The sequence below is a fragment of the Marmota monax genome, unplaced genomic scaffold (assembly GCF_021218885.2).
Source record: "Marmota monax isolate L192 unplaced genomic scaffold, Marmota_monax_Labrador192_F-V1.1 WCK01_AAM20220418_F8-fsc00006, whole genome shotgun sequence".
NCBI lineage: Eukaryota > Metazoa > Chordata > Mammalia > Rodentia > Sciuridae > Marmota > Marmota monax.
Window position 1 is genome coordinate 30,395,908 of NW_026693712.1, and position 14,555 is coordinate 30,410,462.

The 14,555-nt window shown below is 34.8% G+C and overlaps 1 protein-coding gene across 1 annotated transcript in view; it reads left to right on the plus strand.

Annotated features, from left to right (window-relative positions):
• The window catches only part of Slco6a1 (solute carrier organic anion transporter family member 6A1), a 214,991-nt gene that overhangs the window by 33,201 nt on the left and 167,235 nt on the right, over nucleotides 1-14,555 (plus strand). The window contains exons 2-3 of the mRNA XM_046460442.2: nucleotides 8,794-8,895; nucleotides 10,304-10,372. The gene's annotated coding sequence lies outside the window, so the exon portion shown is untranslated. The remainder of the gene's footprint in view (nucleotides 1-8,793; nucleotides 8,896-10,303; nucleotides 10,373-14,555) is intronic.

Sequence of the window (14,555 nt, forward strand, 5' to 3'; positions counted from 1 at the left end):
AGGAGGGAAGCAAGAGCAAAAGGTAATATGTTAGTGTATTTGTGTTTGGACATTTTCAAACATCAGTTTTCTGTATATTTTATGCATTTTGTTTTGCTGGATATATAGTGTAAATAATAGACAAATGAGTCCCAATTTTTCAACATCTAGTCTCTAGATGCTAAAGAGGTTGCCAATGTATGAACAAGTAGTAAAGTTAGCACAGTTTGTACATTTTGTGTTGAAATTCATAGGAAATGTTTAGAAGTGTCCTCTGTAAATGACTTCTGGGTATGAATTTGTTCACCTACATGTTTAACATGCCTGTGTTTGTCCACTAGACTGAAAATAGAAGGAAGTAAAAATGGAAAGGTTCAAGGCCAAAATGGGAGAAGACATCTCATATTATAATCACTGCTACGTGTGCAATGTTATTTACCAGTGCTGTGTATGTACATAGTAGACAGGATCTTATGTGGAATATCTAGTCCTTCTATATATTTAGAAGTGCTTGTTACATTAAAAGTGGAAGTAGAATAAAACTTTTTGTAAATAGCTTTTAAAAACTGATGGGAAATACTGTATTTGAAATTGTTAAGCCACCTGAACATAATACTTGTTCATTGGGTTAAGGGAGGTGGAAGGAAAGAAGTTGCAAAGGTGTTTTGTTAATGTGTGCTAGAAAAATTCAGCTTACCCATTGTCCTGTGATGTGCAGTTCATTTAACTTTGCTTTATTATATGTATTGTGTATGTACTGGACAAAGGAATTCTAATTTTATGTTATCTAGCTCACTGGGCTCTCTAAAGAGGTTGTCAGTATATGACAAAAGTAAAGTTAGTAAATTAACCATTTTGCGCACTTTGGTTAAAATTGATAGGTATTCTTCTGAAAAGGGCTTTTGGAAGTGAAATTTTTACATAACATCTGAGAGACACAGGTACCTATATAACATGTGACATAAGAGAAGGAAATGGAAGAAATGAAGGATTATAGGGCACAATGATCCTACTTAGAAGACACTTCAGATATAGCCATTGTTACGTGTGTGCAGTTTATTCAATACTAGTGTGTACCTAGTGGAAAAACTGAAGTCCTTATTTGAAACATATAGTCTTTCTAAATGTTTAGAAGTGCACAAGATATGTTAAAAGTAGAGGTAGTAAATAAAACATTTTGTGGATTAACTAAATAAATAAATAGGCTGGGGATATGGTTTAGTTATTAAGTACCTCTGGGTTCAATTCCTGGTACAATATATAATGTGTGTGTGTGTGTGTGTGTATAGTATATATTTAAAAAGCTACCATGGAAAAAAGCTACCATTAGGCAAGATGGTCAAATGACCAGGTTTTTATTTAAAGTGAAAAAATTATATGTTGTGAGGGAGGGAACTGAGAATCAAAACAGAAACCACAATTTCAAAGCATGTTACACTATTCCTTGCAAAACAGGTGCATGTACTGAATGATGTCTACTATAAACTTAGTTTGTTCAGACCCTTCATTCAAGGTAAGACCTCAGCTAAATTGACCTAAGAGGAATCCCTCAGAGATTTCCTAAAGAGACCACTAACTACACTTGCAATTCCCTAGTATACAGACTATGATCATGCTGTGTAGAATATCCTTATTTCTCACTCCGGGTCCCCAACCCCATAAGTTTCCTTTCTGTATGCCTAATTTTGAGGTGCCATTATTGTATGGTGTGCAATTTTGCTTCTTGAAAGTGATATAACTTTGTAGACTGAAAGTATGTTCTAAGTGGTTTTTGGAGGATGGAAATAGACAAAAAAAATATTTGAAGTACTTAAAAGTATATACCATCTTTCTTTTAAAGGTAGATGTTAATTACAGAGAAAGTTTAGCATAGCTAAATAAACTTCCTTATGTTAATCAGCTCCCTGAAAGAATTAGAAAGGTTATAATTTTTAATCTTAGTTTTCATGTTGGTTGCATAAAATACTGAACTTCCACCATGTGTTTGATATATTCTAAGACTCAAATCATTGTACAGTGATTATTAATCATTTTATAGGGCATTATTCTCCAAATTAAAAACTCTTAGAATCAATCAATATCACCTAGATAACATACTGTTGCAGGATTTTCTCTTTTTAGATGACATCCTATTGTTATGAGAAATCAAGATATTTCAACCTACATTCTTTTTCTTTATTGTGACTTTTTGTGTTTAGGAGACTTATCCAGTAGTAGACAATTTATTCAGAAGAACAGAGGCTAACTGGTTTAAAGGGCATCCTAAGTCAGTAGAACACTTACTTGTTTGATGATCACAGCCAGTTGCAAGCAGTTCTGCCGTATGTAGTAAATAAGCATACATTTTTGTCAAGCCCCTGTGGGACAAGGCTGAGTTACTAGTTGGTGCCTCATAGAATAGTAAAGAGGACAATGACTCTTCATAGTCATTGTCCTCTTTACACTCAAGTTCACTTTGAGTGTAATTCTGAATCACCCAGAATTTTATTTTTTATAGAGTAGCAATAGAAAGTTTTGTGAAATGTATAGATATGTGGTTTTTATAAGGGCCTTAGGATAGTGGTCTATAACCCTGGCTGCATATTAGAAGCATGTGAGGATCTTTTGAAAATCCTGATGCTCAGATCATATCCCAGACCAATTAAATCAGAATCTCCGAGATGGGACTCAGAGTACATTTTAAAATCTCCCTAGATGACCACAGTGTGTGGCCACTATTGAAAACCACTGCTTTAGGAATAAACAGAGTTACTGTGAGTAGTATGTCACTTAGAAAAACAATATGATATTCCAGTATGGGTAAAACAACAAATAAATAGATAAATAGTGTCTCTTAGAATTTCTTATTTAAAAAGTTGGTGCTTTTTGGTTGTGTTAAAGGTTACATTAACACATTTGAAAACATCTTAGTTTTCCAGATTTTATTTAATGTTTGTGCACTTCTAAATTTACTTTTTTTTGCAAGAATACTTGGTTAATTTTGATCTTGAGGTTTTGTGATATGTCTAAAAGATGAAAAAACAATTTTAAGACTATTGAATTATCAGAACAAAATTTCTGCTTAATTTGATAGGACTTTTTGGGTTGGGGGATTAGGGTTCTCTAAAAGTGGTTAGTGGTTTTTATGGGGCTAGTTTTCATTAGAACTTTGTTAAGCCTTTAACCAATTAAGAATTTAGTCATATTTATAAATATCTTGTAGTTAAGGGCTTATGAATTTGGTTGTAACCTAGTTTGAATTCTGCTTGCTGGGTGTCCTTAGTAAACTAGGTACCTATCTGGCTAATTTTCCTCCTTATCTATAAAATAGGGATAATATGTAGAGTTACTTAATAGAGTAAATGACTAATGACAGAACACATGAAAACTCTTTTTCACAGTGCTTGATAAAGAAAAAAGTAAGTGCTGAGTAGTAGCTATTATTTAACTTTAATGCTTATTGGGATAATCAGAAATAATTAAGATTCCCATTTCTATTCATACAAAAAGAGTGAATGTTTATTGCATTTTTTGAGTGACTAGACTTTACCAAACATTGGGCCATGAGGCTTGTGTAGTTTTTCAATTTCATTCTCTTTGTGTGAGGTAGATCTTATCATATGAGCTTTACAATGGGAAAACCACTGGCAAAGAAGATAGAGAAGTCATATTTGTTGTATGTAAGTGTGCACTCTTAGTAATGCTGAGTAGAAATCACCTTGTGAGAATAGTAATCCTCACAAAGCAAACTATAAGACTAGTCCAGCATATGTGGAAATATCTCCAGGATTAACATTATTTTTTTTCTGCTTTGGAAAGCAGAATAAAAGAAATTATGTGGAGTTGTTCATTATCCAGAAAAGGAAATATTTGGAACCTCAAAGACATACAGACCCAAGGTAACCCTGTATTGGTTGGAAGACCTAGTTAGAAAAAAATAGTTTGATTTCCAGTCTTAGTAAACTTTGTTCCCTAGCAAATCTATCCAATAGACCAATGATAATTAGAGCTACTTGCTCCTTTTACAGGTCTCAAATGAACAAAGAAAAATAATATTTCTATTATTTCCTATTTCCCTCTCTCTTTCTATTTTGTTTGCCTACCAGAAGAAAACATATTAGAGCAGGCTCATTTTGATTATTAGAGTCAGGGGTCCAGAGACTTGGGTTGATACAGAGAATATTTTGTATGTTTTAATTATGCATATATCAGTAAATGATTCTCTCTAAAATCAAGATAAATCATAAGCCTGGAAATCAAATGGAGACTAGTTTTTGCCTAAGAGACTTGAAAACAGTCTTTGTCATTCTCCCATCTATTTTTTTTTTAAATTTGTTGTTTTTAGATATATATGACAGTAGGTTGTATTTTGACATATTGTACATATATGGAGTTTAACTTCCCATTCTTGTGGTTGATTGAACACAATGTGGAGTTACACTGGTTGTGTTTCCATATATGAGCATAGGAAAGTTATGTCCAATTCATTCTACTGTCTTTCCTATTCCCACCCCCCTCTCTTCCCTTCATTACCCTTTGTCTAATCCAATGAACTTCTATACTTCCCCTTCCTTCCTTCCCTTGTTATGAGTTATCATACACATATTAGAGAGAACATTTGACCTTTGATTTTTTGGAACTGGCTTATTTCACTTAGTATGATATTCTTCAGCTTTATCCATTTATTGGCAAATGACATAATTTCATTCTTATTTATAGCTGAGTAATATTCCATTGTGTGTGTGTGTGTGTGTGTGTGTGTATATATATATATATATATATATATATATATATATATATATAATTTTCTTTATTCATTCATCTGTTGAAGGGCACCTAGGTTATTTCCAAAGTTCTGTTATTGTAAATTGAGTTACTGTAAATATTGATGTGGCTGTGTCACTGTAGTATGCTGCTTTTAAGTCCTTTGGATATATACTGAGGATTGGGATAGTTGGGTCAAATGGTGGTTCCATTCTAAGTTTTATGTGGAATCTCCATACTGCTTTCCAGAGTGGTTGCACCAATTTGCAGTTTCACTAGCAATGTATGAGTGAACATTTTCCCCCACATCTTCGCCAACATTTATTTTTCCTTGTATTTGTGATAATTGTCATTCTGACTAGAGTGAGATGGGATCTCAGTGCAGTTTTAATTCACATTTTTCTAATTGCTAGAGATGTTGAACATTTTTAAAATAACTTTTTGAACAATTGTATCTCTTTTGTGAAGTACCTATTTAGTTACTTTGCCCATTTATTAATTGGGTTATTTGGGTTTTTTTTTTTTTTTTTTGGTTTTTCTTTGTATATCCTGGAGATTAATGCTCTTTCTAAGGTGCAGGTGGTAAAGATTTTCTCCCATTCTGTAAGCTCTCTGTTCGTGTTTTTGATTGTTTCTTTTGCTGTGAAGAAGCTTTTTACTTTGATGCCATCCCACTCACTGATTCTAGATTTTACTTCTTTGTGCTTTAGGAGTCTTTTTGAGAAGGTCTGGTCCTGAGCCAATATTGTGGAGAGTTGGGCCTACATTTTCTTCTAGTAGGCACAGGGACTCTGGTCTAATTCCAAGGTTCTTGATCCAGTTTGAATTGAGTTTTGTGCAGGGTGAGCTATAGTGGTTTAATTTCAGACTACTACATATGGATTTCCAGTATTTATAGCACCAATTGTTGAAAAAGGTGATCTTTTCTCCAATGTATTTTTATGGTGCCTTTGTCTAGTATGAGATAACTGTATTTATGTGGATATGTTTCTGTGTCTTTTATTCTATTCCATTGATCTTCAATTCTATTTTTGTGCCAATACCATGCCATTTTTGTTACTATAGCTCTGTAGTATAATTTAAGTTCTGGAATTGTGATGCCTCTTTCTTCACTTTTCTCACTGAGGATTTCTTTGGCTATTCTGGGCCTCTCATTTTTCCAAACGAATTTCATGACTCCTTTTTTCTATTTCTATGAAGAACATCATTGAAATTTTAATGGTAATTGCATTAAATCTGTATATAATTTTTGGTAGTATGGCCATTTTGACAATATTAATTCTGCCTATCCAAGAACATGGGAGGTCTTTCTATTGTCTAAAATTTCTTCAATTTCTTTAGTGTTCTTTTACCTCTTTTGTTAGATTGGTTCCCAAGTATTTTATTTTCTAAAAACTGGAACAAGACAAGAATGCCCTTTCATGACTTCTATTTAACAAAGACCTTGAAAACCTTGCCAGAACAATTAGACAAAAGAAAGAAATTAAAGGGATACAAATAGGAAAAGAAGAGCTCAAAATATCCTTATTTTCCAGTGACATGATTCTATATTTAGAAGACCCCCCCCCAAAAAAAAAACTCCACCAAAAAAGTTTCTTCAACTAACAAATGAATTCATCAAAGTAGTAGGATATAAAATTAACACCCATAAATCAATTGCATCCCTATACACCAATGATGAATCAGCTCAAAGAGAAACAAGGAAAACTATTCAATCTATTTTTAAGAGGAATATCCTACTGGTGAGATTATTTCTCTTTATGACCAAAATTGAATATTTTTTCATGTTTCTGTCTTTTCATTTTGTGCAAACACCTGGAATAATGAAGCTATTTCCTTTGCTTTTGCTTGATACTAAGAATTCTTAGTTTTGTTGAAATCTAGTCACCTATAATTCTTCAGTTATAGCCATACCTTATAGCTATAGCCATACCTTCAGTTATAGCCATACCATATCTGAGATCTTCCAGAAAGCAAAGTCTGAAAAAAGACTTGCACAATGTTTACAATGGGATAGGTTGCTAAGAGACTATGGAAGACACCTGGAGATGGGATATGAGACATGAGGTTTACTGAGAACTGCTTAAGGAGGAGGCCCGGTGGTGATGGGCCAGCCAGAAAGATGCACATGTGTCTGCCCCATGCAAAACCTTTGTCACAGGAGGGAAGGAGCAGAAGCTCTAAACCTAGCCCCTTGTATCTCAGTGAAAGAAAATTTAGTCAGACACCAAAAGCCATGCAAAAGAACTTTATAAGAGGCAAAGATAAAGTAAGGGTTAAACAAAGAGCACTCTCAAGGGAGAGAGTGGGCCATCTCCAAGCAGAGAATGATAAAGGAAATAGAGCTGTCAGTGAACTTATTAGTGTTTGGTGTTTGCCTTGAGAACTGGGGTGCTCATTCGCCAACCTGTGTCAATCAGGTGTTTAACAACTCCTTCGTGTCAGGCAGCAGAATTTTTTTTTTCCTTAGTCAGTCCTCCCTGAAACTCTCATGGTGGCAATCCTATTCAGGGAGTCCTCATCTACAAGTCAATCCAGTGTTACTGTGGGTATTAGGGTCAGTGTCCGGTCAAGCTACTTTATTGTGCTTGTGCTACCAAAGAATTCCCCTTTCTTAGGTAAAAGACACTTGGGACCATAACTCCTAGTTTTATCTTGCTTGACTCTAAATCCTTCTTTCTTAATGTATTTCCCCAATCAGCTCCCCAATTACCTCCTCTTATTTCTGTTTGCTTACTCTTAAGATGTGTGTATTGATGTTTTTCTATAGGCTCTCTGCTACAAGTTTTTTATTCATCTGCTTTGGAGGAACCTAAAGAAAACTTTAGGAGTAACTTAAAGCTATGACTTATGCATCCCACTGCTCATTACTAACTACCACCTAACACTTTCAGTTTCTTACTAGAAAGTCCAGCAGTGATGGTTTGGGAATATGCATTCTCTTATATATAGTGTCTCTGGTACCTCACTAGAAAATAGTGCCTCCTTTTCCTCAAAATGCTTTGTCCCAGGGTAGATGCCTGGATTAACACTTATCTCTCCACAGTGTTCTGATCTGCAGGAGTTACCTCAAGGAGAGGCATTTTGTAGTTAAGTTACAGAAGCAGTGACATCATTAATTTGCTTAGTTTTCTTTGTTCCTTGTAGACTAACATCCCAAGTAGCAGTTCTCCAGGCATGAATACAAGAAAGCAGCTTTCTATAGATCACACAAACTTACCCTAATTCTCAGCACACAAGTGAGAAAGCCAGTGTTCTTTAAGATAATATATATGTAGAAATTCCAGCCATACTGACTTTTATTTTTCTCGTATCTTGGTTAGGTTTTGGGGAGTAGAAAAGGGGCATTCAGGGACATGGTGCTTTATAGTCCTCATTTATTATTTAATGATGACACAACTTGTGAGACAGTAGTTATTTAAGGGACAGTTACAGATAGCAGCAGTGAGAGAAAAGTGAAATGAGAGACAGGAAAAGCCAAGATAAGGTTTTTACTGAGTGACTCACTGTGGAAGGTAATGGCATTCCATTCTTCTGAAGAGGATGTGGTATGCCTTTCAGCATTGTCCACATGAGTGAGGATGGACACAAAGAAGCATTTGCCCTTAGGCTGTCAGTCCCTTGGCATGAGGATTACTCAGGGTTATTACTCCCTGAGTACCCTCGTTTGTCTGCCCAATGGGATCTTGCAGGATTCTCAGAGCACAAAATTGGAATGTCCTGAGCAGTCACTTGGAGAAGGACATGGTCTGTGTGTGTCAAAGCAAGCACTTAATTGATTGCCAAAGCCATAGATAGACACAGGTGAGACCTAAGGAAAATAAGATAGGCCATCTGATAAAAACAAAAACAATAAAACAAAAAAATCCAATAAATCCTGTATTGAGAAGAATGAAAACATTTTTATGACATCTCTACCTGGATTTGAATCTGGACTCTATTATTTGTTCTATGGGTCATTTTGGACCAGTTTTTTTTCTTTCTTTCTTTTTTTTTTTTTTTTTTTTTTTGTATCAGGGACAGTTAACCACAGAGCTGCATCCCAAAATCATTTTATTTTTTCATTTTTAGACAAGGTTTCACTAAGTTGCTCAGAAGCCTTGCTAAGCTGCTGAGGCTGACTTCAAACTTGTGATCCTCTTGCCTCAACGAAGGGAGCCACTGGAATTACAGGTGAGCACCACCATGCCCAGCTTGAACCTGTTTTTTTTTTTTTTTTTGATAATTTTTGTGTCTCAATTTGCTCATTACAAGGTGGGAAATAATATGTTTCAAGAAAAAACAGATAGATACTGCTATTATAGGAAATATATTTGGTTCTTATTGTCTAGAGGATACCAAGTCATGTAGAAGAGAGGACTTGTAATCACATCCCATAGATTTAGAAAGATGTTGATAACAAATTATTTTTGTTGAACAGTACAGCAACTCTTATATTAAATAGGCCAAGAATTATATTTATTTTCTGATCAAGGACCTTGCAACACAGAGAGATTATATACTTTAACTCAAATCTCTTACCTAGTAAGAGACAATGCCAGTTTTCTGCCTCTTCTAAGCATTTAATCTCTTCCCTTCATTTTTAGCAAATATTAAAAATTCTAATTTGTTCTTCAATTTGCAAACTATAATTTACCTATAAACACAACTTATGGGTCCCAGGATTAATTGGGTAGACTAATACCTGTTTACTTATTGAATCTGGTTGAGTAGTTTATTCTGTATCATTGATTTTACTGTTGAAAATGGAACAAGGCCTTCCAACTCATTTTCCATGTCAGAGGTGCATTGTAGAAGGGCAAGTGCAATTATCTCTGCTAACTTCTAGCTTTCAACTGAATTAGTGATTCTTTTATTCTTCCTTAAATAAAGTTCTTAGGAAGAAATCTATTTGTCACATGATTAAGTATGCCCATTTGAATGTTAACTTTTTAAAACCCTAAATGACTTTTAGAAAGTGCACAAAATAGTTTATATTTCAGAAAGCCCAAGTTGCATGAACTATGTTAAACCAAAATTCAACATTTAACAGAAATGTTGTTATGGACCACAGTAATTTTACCAAGATTATTCTTGTTGTTTGTTTATTTTTGAAAATTATATTGCAGATCTTTGCCATGGCTTTAAAAGTATCCTGATATGATATCTTTTGTAATGTTGATTATGTACCCAGTACCACTCTAAACCTCTTACATATACTAACCTATTTAAACCTCATAATAATCTAATGAGATAGGGAAAATTATTATCCCTATCTTTTAGATGAGAAAGTCAAGGCACGAAAAGGTTAAGTGATTCATTTAAGGTCTCATAGCTGCAAGCCCTTGTGTCAGGGACCTCATCTCCATACCCTTAACCACCTTGCCTGTTTCCTCATATGATTCCTAAAAAGGAGAATCAGAATTCTAGTGCATTTGCAAAAAATAGGAAAATCTAATTAGAGACAGGGTTATTTGATCATTGGATCATTGTTTAAGAAAACATATAATAGAATTACCTATTGAAATGTTTAACAAGATAAAAGAAATGGACTATGATAGATACATGTGCAGAGATGTCTGTGTTTATTTTATTTTTCCAGCTATAGTTTCTTCATCAGACTTTTTGTATTCTACATCATCTTTCTTGTCTTTGGTAATCACAAGTCCAGGTAAGTTGGCTTAACAAGAAAAAAAATATTGAAGGTATAACTCATAATACTAAAAGTTTATGCTGTTTCGGGACTTGTTTTACCTGGGACCATCTTTTTATTTATTTATTTCCATCTAATGTCTGTTTTCCTATTTATTGGTTTCAAGCAGATCCCCCTAAAAGCAGTAAAAAGATACCACTGTTGATTCTGGGGCTGCCAAAGTTCTATAATCTTCAGAGCACTCAGTCTCAGAAGGAGAGCTCTTTTCATTCAGGTTCATATTAATGGTCAGAAAAGAACTAATGGGCTCTGCTTGTGTCACAGATCTGCTCCTGGAATAATCACTAATTCCAGAGGAAATGGTGCTCAATTGGCCAACCTGGATTGATAGGGACTGACACATGATTAGAATCACATCCAATAAGCAAGCCATGTCAAAAAGAAAAAGAGGATTTAGTTCCCAGAAGAGGAAAAGAAATTTGTGTCACTGATGAGTCATGTTTCCTTGGTGTTCCAAAATCTTCAGATCCCTTCAAAATATTTCGTGACAATGGCAATAGTAATAATCACTGTGGGACCCTTATTTCTCATTTTCTCTGAGGGCCAAACAGTGAAGATGAATCACAGATTCTTCCCATTATTTACCATCTTCATTAAAGGAGGAAAATAATACTTTAAAATTATTTATGATGACTCCTAGATCAGTTATGGTGATTAGTAAAAAAGTAAGCTATCTTATTAAAATAAAAATATTATGATCTAACTTGTTGTAGCAAATGTATTACTGTATATAACACATATCTGATGGGATATAATCTCTCCCCATCTCTCTTAGGCTTACCTGTTCTTAGAATCACTTTTATTCTGGCCATAGCAATATATTAGAAATTTCCAAAATGTGCTCTTCTTTTTCACAGAAGCACAATTTTGTATGTGTTGCTCTTGTTGCTATTCTCCTAGAATGTCATTTCTTATCTGCCATGCATACTTTTGATTCCAAGGATATTCCCCCAATTTATAGTCTTTATATCCTTGCATTGATCTAACTCTGATTCATATTCCTTACTCCATATCTCCAGCAGTCACTTTGTAGACTAAGAAAAGTGAATTCCTCAATACAAGTACAGCAAATATAGAAATCCCACTATGACACAGATACCACGGTTATACTTAGAGTACATTTGAGAAAACCAAGGCACTGAAACACTGCACAGTTCTAATGAGTAAAAAAGGTAAAATACAAATCCAGGTAGATTAATTTTAATCACTGTAATATCCACTCTATATATTGAGTGGATATTACACCATAATATACTGCCTCTCATTCAATGAATGCTTATGGAATGTATAGATTAATGATTATTGAGAAAAACCTACTACTGTGTCATGACTGGAAAAAAAATAATGAGTTAAAATGAAAAAGAAACCAACACTAATATCTGCTTACTTAAAAACATTAACTCATGAGTGTAATGTCAATTGATTAGTGGCTTTAGCATAATGGGAAGATACTCTTGTTGACCAAGATACATATATACAATTTTATTTTCTGGGAGGAATGTTTGACCTATTAGCATTTGATTTAAATACACACCACACACACACACACACACACACACACACACACACACCTCTTCCTAGTGGGACCTGTAAATCAATATATACATTTAATTTTCAGATTTTTTTTTCTTGAGACAAGAGTTAAACTTATGATGATCTGCATGCACTTCTCTTTTAAATTCACAATATATTGTTTAATGTTTATTTTTTGACATCAGAGGAAGGCCTTCTGAGAATGCTGCCGAGTAGGTCCCTGTTGGGGCTTGAAATTTGACTGTATTTAGTGAGACGTGATGCACAGGTATCTGAAAACTGTCAGGATGTGGTTACTTTTGTCTGATCAATACTGACTTCAAGCAAACACTTCAACTAAACTGAATAATAATAAGACTCTAAGGAATGGAAATAAAGAGGAGATGGGTTAGGTTCACGTAAACCAGAACAAACAAGCAAGCAAAAACATTCCAAGCAATCACATCATCTCCACAGTAGCATAAGTTCTGTCCATATGTTAATATGCTTTTTATTCCAAACGGCAGAGTTGTTATTATGTTCCACCAGGAGAACTTTCTCCTCCGCTCATTTTACAACTAACTTTAAGAAATTCTGAATGCAATCTCATTTCATACAGCATTATTCACTGACATTTGTTGGCTTTTTTCCAGCTATTACTAAGTATTCTTATTTTCATATGAACTCTGCCATTTATCTGATGAAACTTTCACTGTCAATTCAAGTATATTATTAACTGCCAAGAACTTCATTACTTTTCTTTTATTCTTTAAATAAGCCACTCTATTTTTGATTTTTCATATTATATGTTTTGAGATGAATTACTAGTCATGGAAAATGTTTTATCTTTAAATAGGCACTTTTTTCATTATCTTCCTCAAATACTTAACATCAGGTCTTTAGAATCATGCTTCTATACACGTAACTTGTTTAAACTCCTCAACAATTACAATTTCTTCAGTGTGTTAACTTCATATAAGATGTACAGACATGAGAGGGACCCATGGAGAATTGTCCCCCAATACTCAGAGTTGTTTGTACAATCAATTCTCAAAACAAACAAATAAAAAAAACCTGATTATTTTGGCCAATTCATTCCATTGGAAAGATACCAGTATAGCTTCCTGCAATATCCTTACCCATATTTCTACTTAGTGTGTTCATATTTCTTTCCCCATAACCTCATGAGTTTGGCCAATGAACAACAGCAATAGTTGGTCATCCCAGGGACCCAAGAAAACTTTTGGAAGCTGATTCCTCATGTGTGCTGACATGGAATGGGATTCCTATAGTCCTTCACCACCTTGTGCTCATATCAACTTGCCCTTTCTTGAGGTTTTACAATTTGGTGGATCACTCAAATACAGCAAAACCATCATCCAGAATTCAACAACAAGAAAGACTATCACCAATCTCAAATGGGATTTTTAATGCTAGGGTTTTAGTGCTAAAGACTGGAACTATTAACATTATTGATACCTCTCCTGAACTACAGACCAGAGGTCTTTTGCTTTCAGCTCTGGTAAATTTCAGTCTGTCACAACTCTGCACACTGCCTTTCTTTTCTGCCTTTGACATACTGAACTACTTGTAAACCTTGCCCTAGTCCATGTCATCAGCCCCCATTTTTAAAGTGAGAGATTTGACTCTGGTTTTAGTGATTTATACATAAATAAGAAATGGGACTGCACAAAGAGGAGAATTTACAAGGGGGACAATTCAGATTTGTTTTTCCTTTCATAAAAGAACAATTATTATTAATGCATGGTTCACATTTGGTGGACTCTGGGTACCCAACTGAAATAACCTTAGCAAGAAGGTTCTGTCTCTAGAATAATAACACCTATATGTATACATGTACTGAACTCCAACTTTGTGCCTCACACTATGAGGAACTTGGCCTGTGGATTTCTATCTGGTCCTATTAATAACCAGTTACTTGTTCCTGGTCAATGGTGGTTATTACTAAGTTATTATGTCATTTGCTGAGTGCTTTACACTGGAGTGGGTATTTTACACATTTAATTTAAGTTCATCACCAGCATGAAGTCAGTGGACTAGTCAGCTTTCCATGGCTGTGAATAAATATCCAAGACAAACAACTTCAAAGGGGAAAGATTATTTTGACTCATGGTTTCAGAGGTTTCCCTCCATACTTGCATGGCGCCTTTGCTTTGGCCTCTAGTGAGACAGACCATCATGGCAGGGCGTGTGTAATACAGCAAAGCTGCTCACATCATGGTGGCCAGCCAGGAAGCTAAAGATAGAAGGAGGAACAGGGATCCCAATATCCTCTTCAAGAGCATGCCCTCCATGACCTTCTACTAGTCTTCACCTCCTAAAATATTCCTCCACCTTCCAACAGTGCCACAAACTGACAACCAAGGCTTTAACACTTGAGCCTTAAGGGGACATTTCAGACCCAAACTGCAATAGTAAGGCATGATTCCCACATTTTATCAATAAGGATACAGGTTCAGAGGTGTTAAGTATTTATAACAGAAGAAGAGGAATTGTGACTGACAAGATTAAATAATATGTCTCTACACTGTCTATAGGTAAAGAGATTTACTGTCCTATTGGACACACTTGTGAGCAGTAGTATCCTAAATCTTAAAGTAGCAGAATA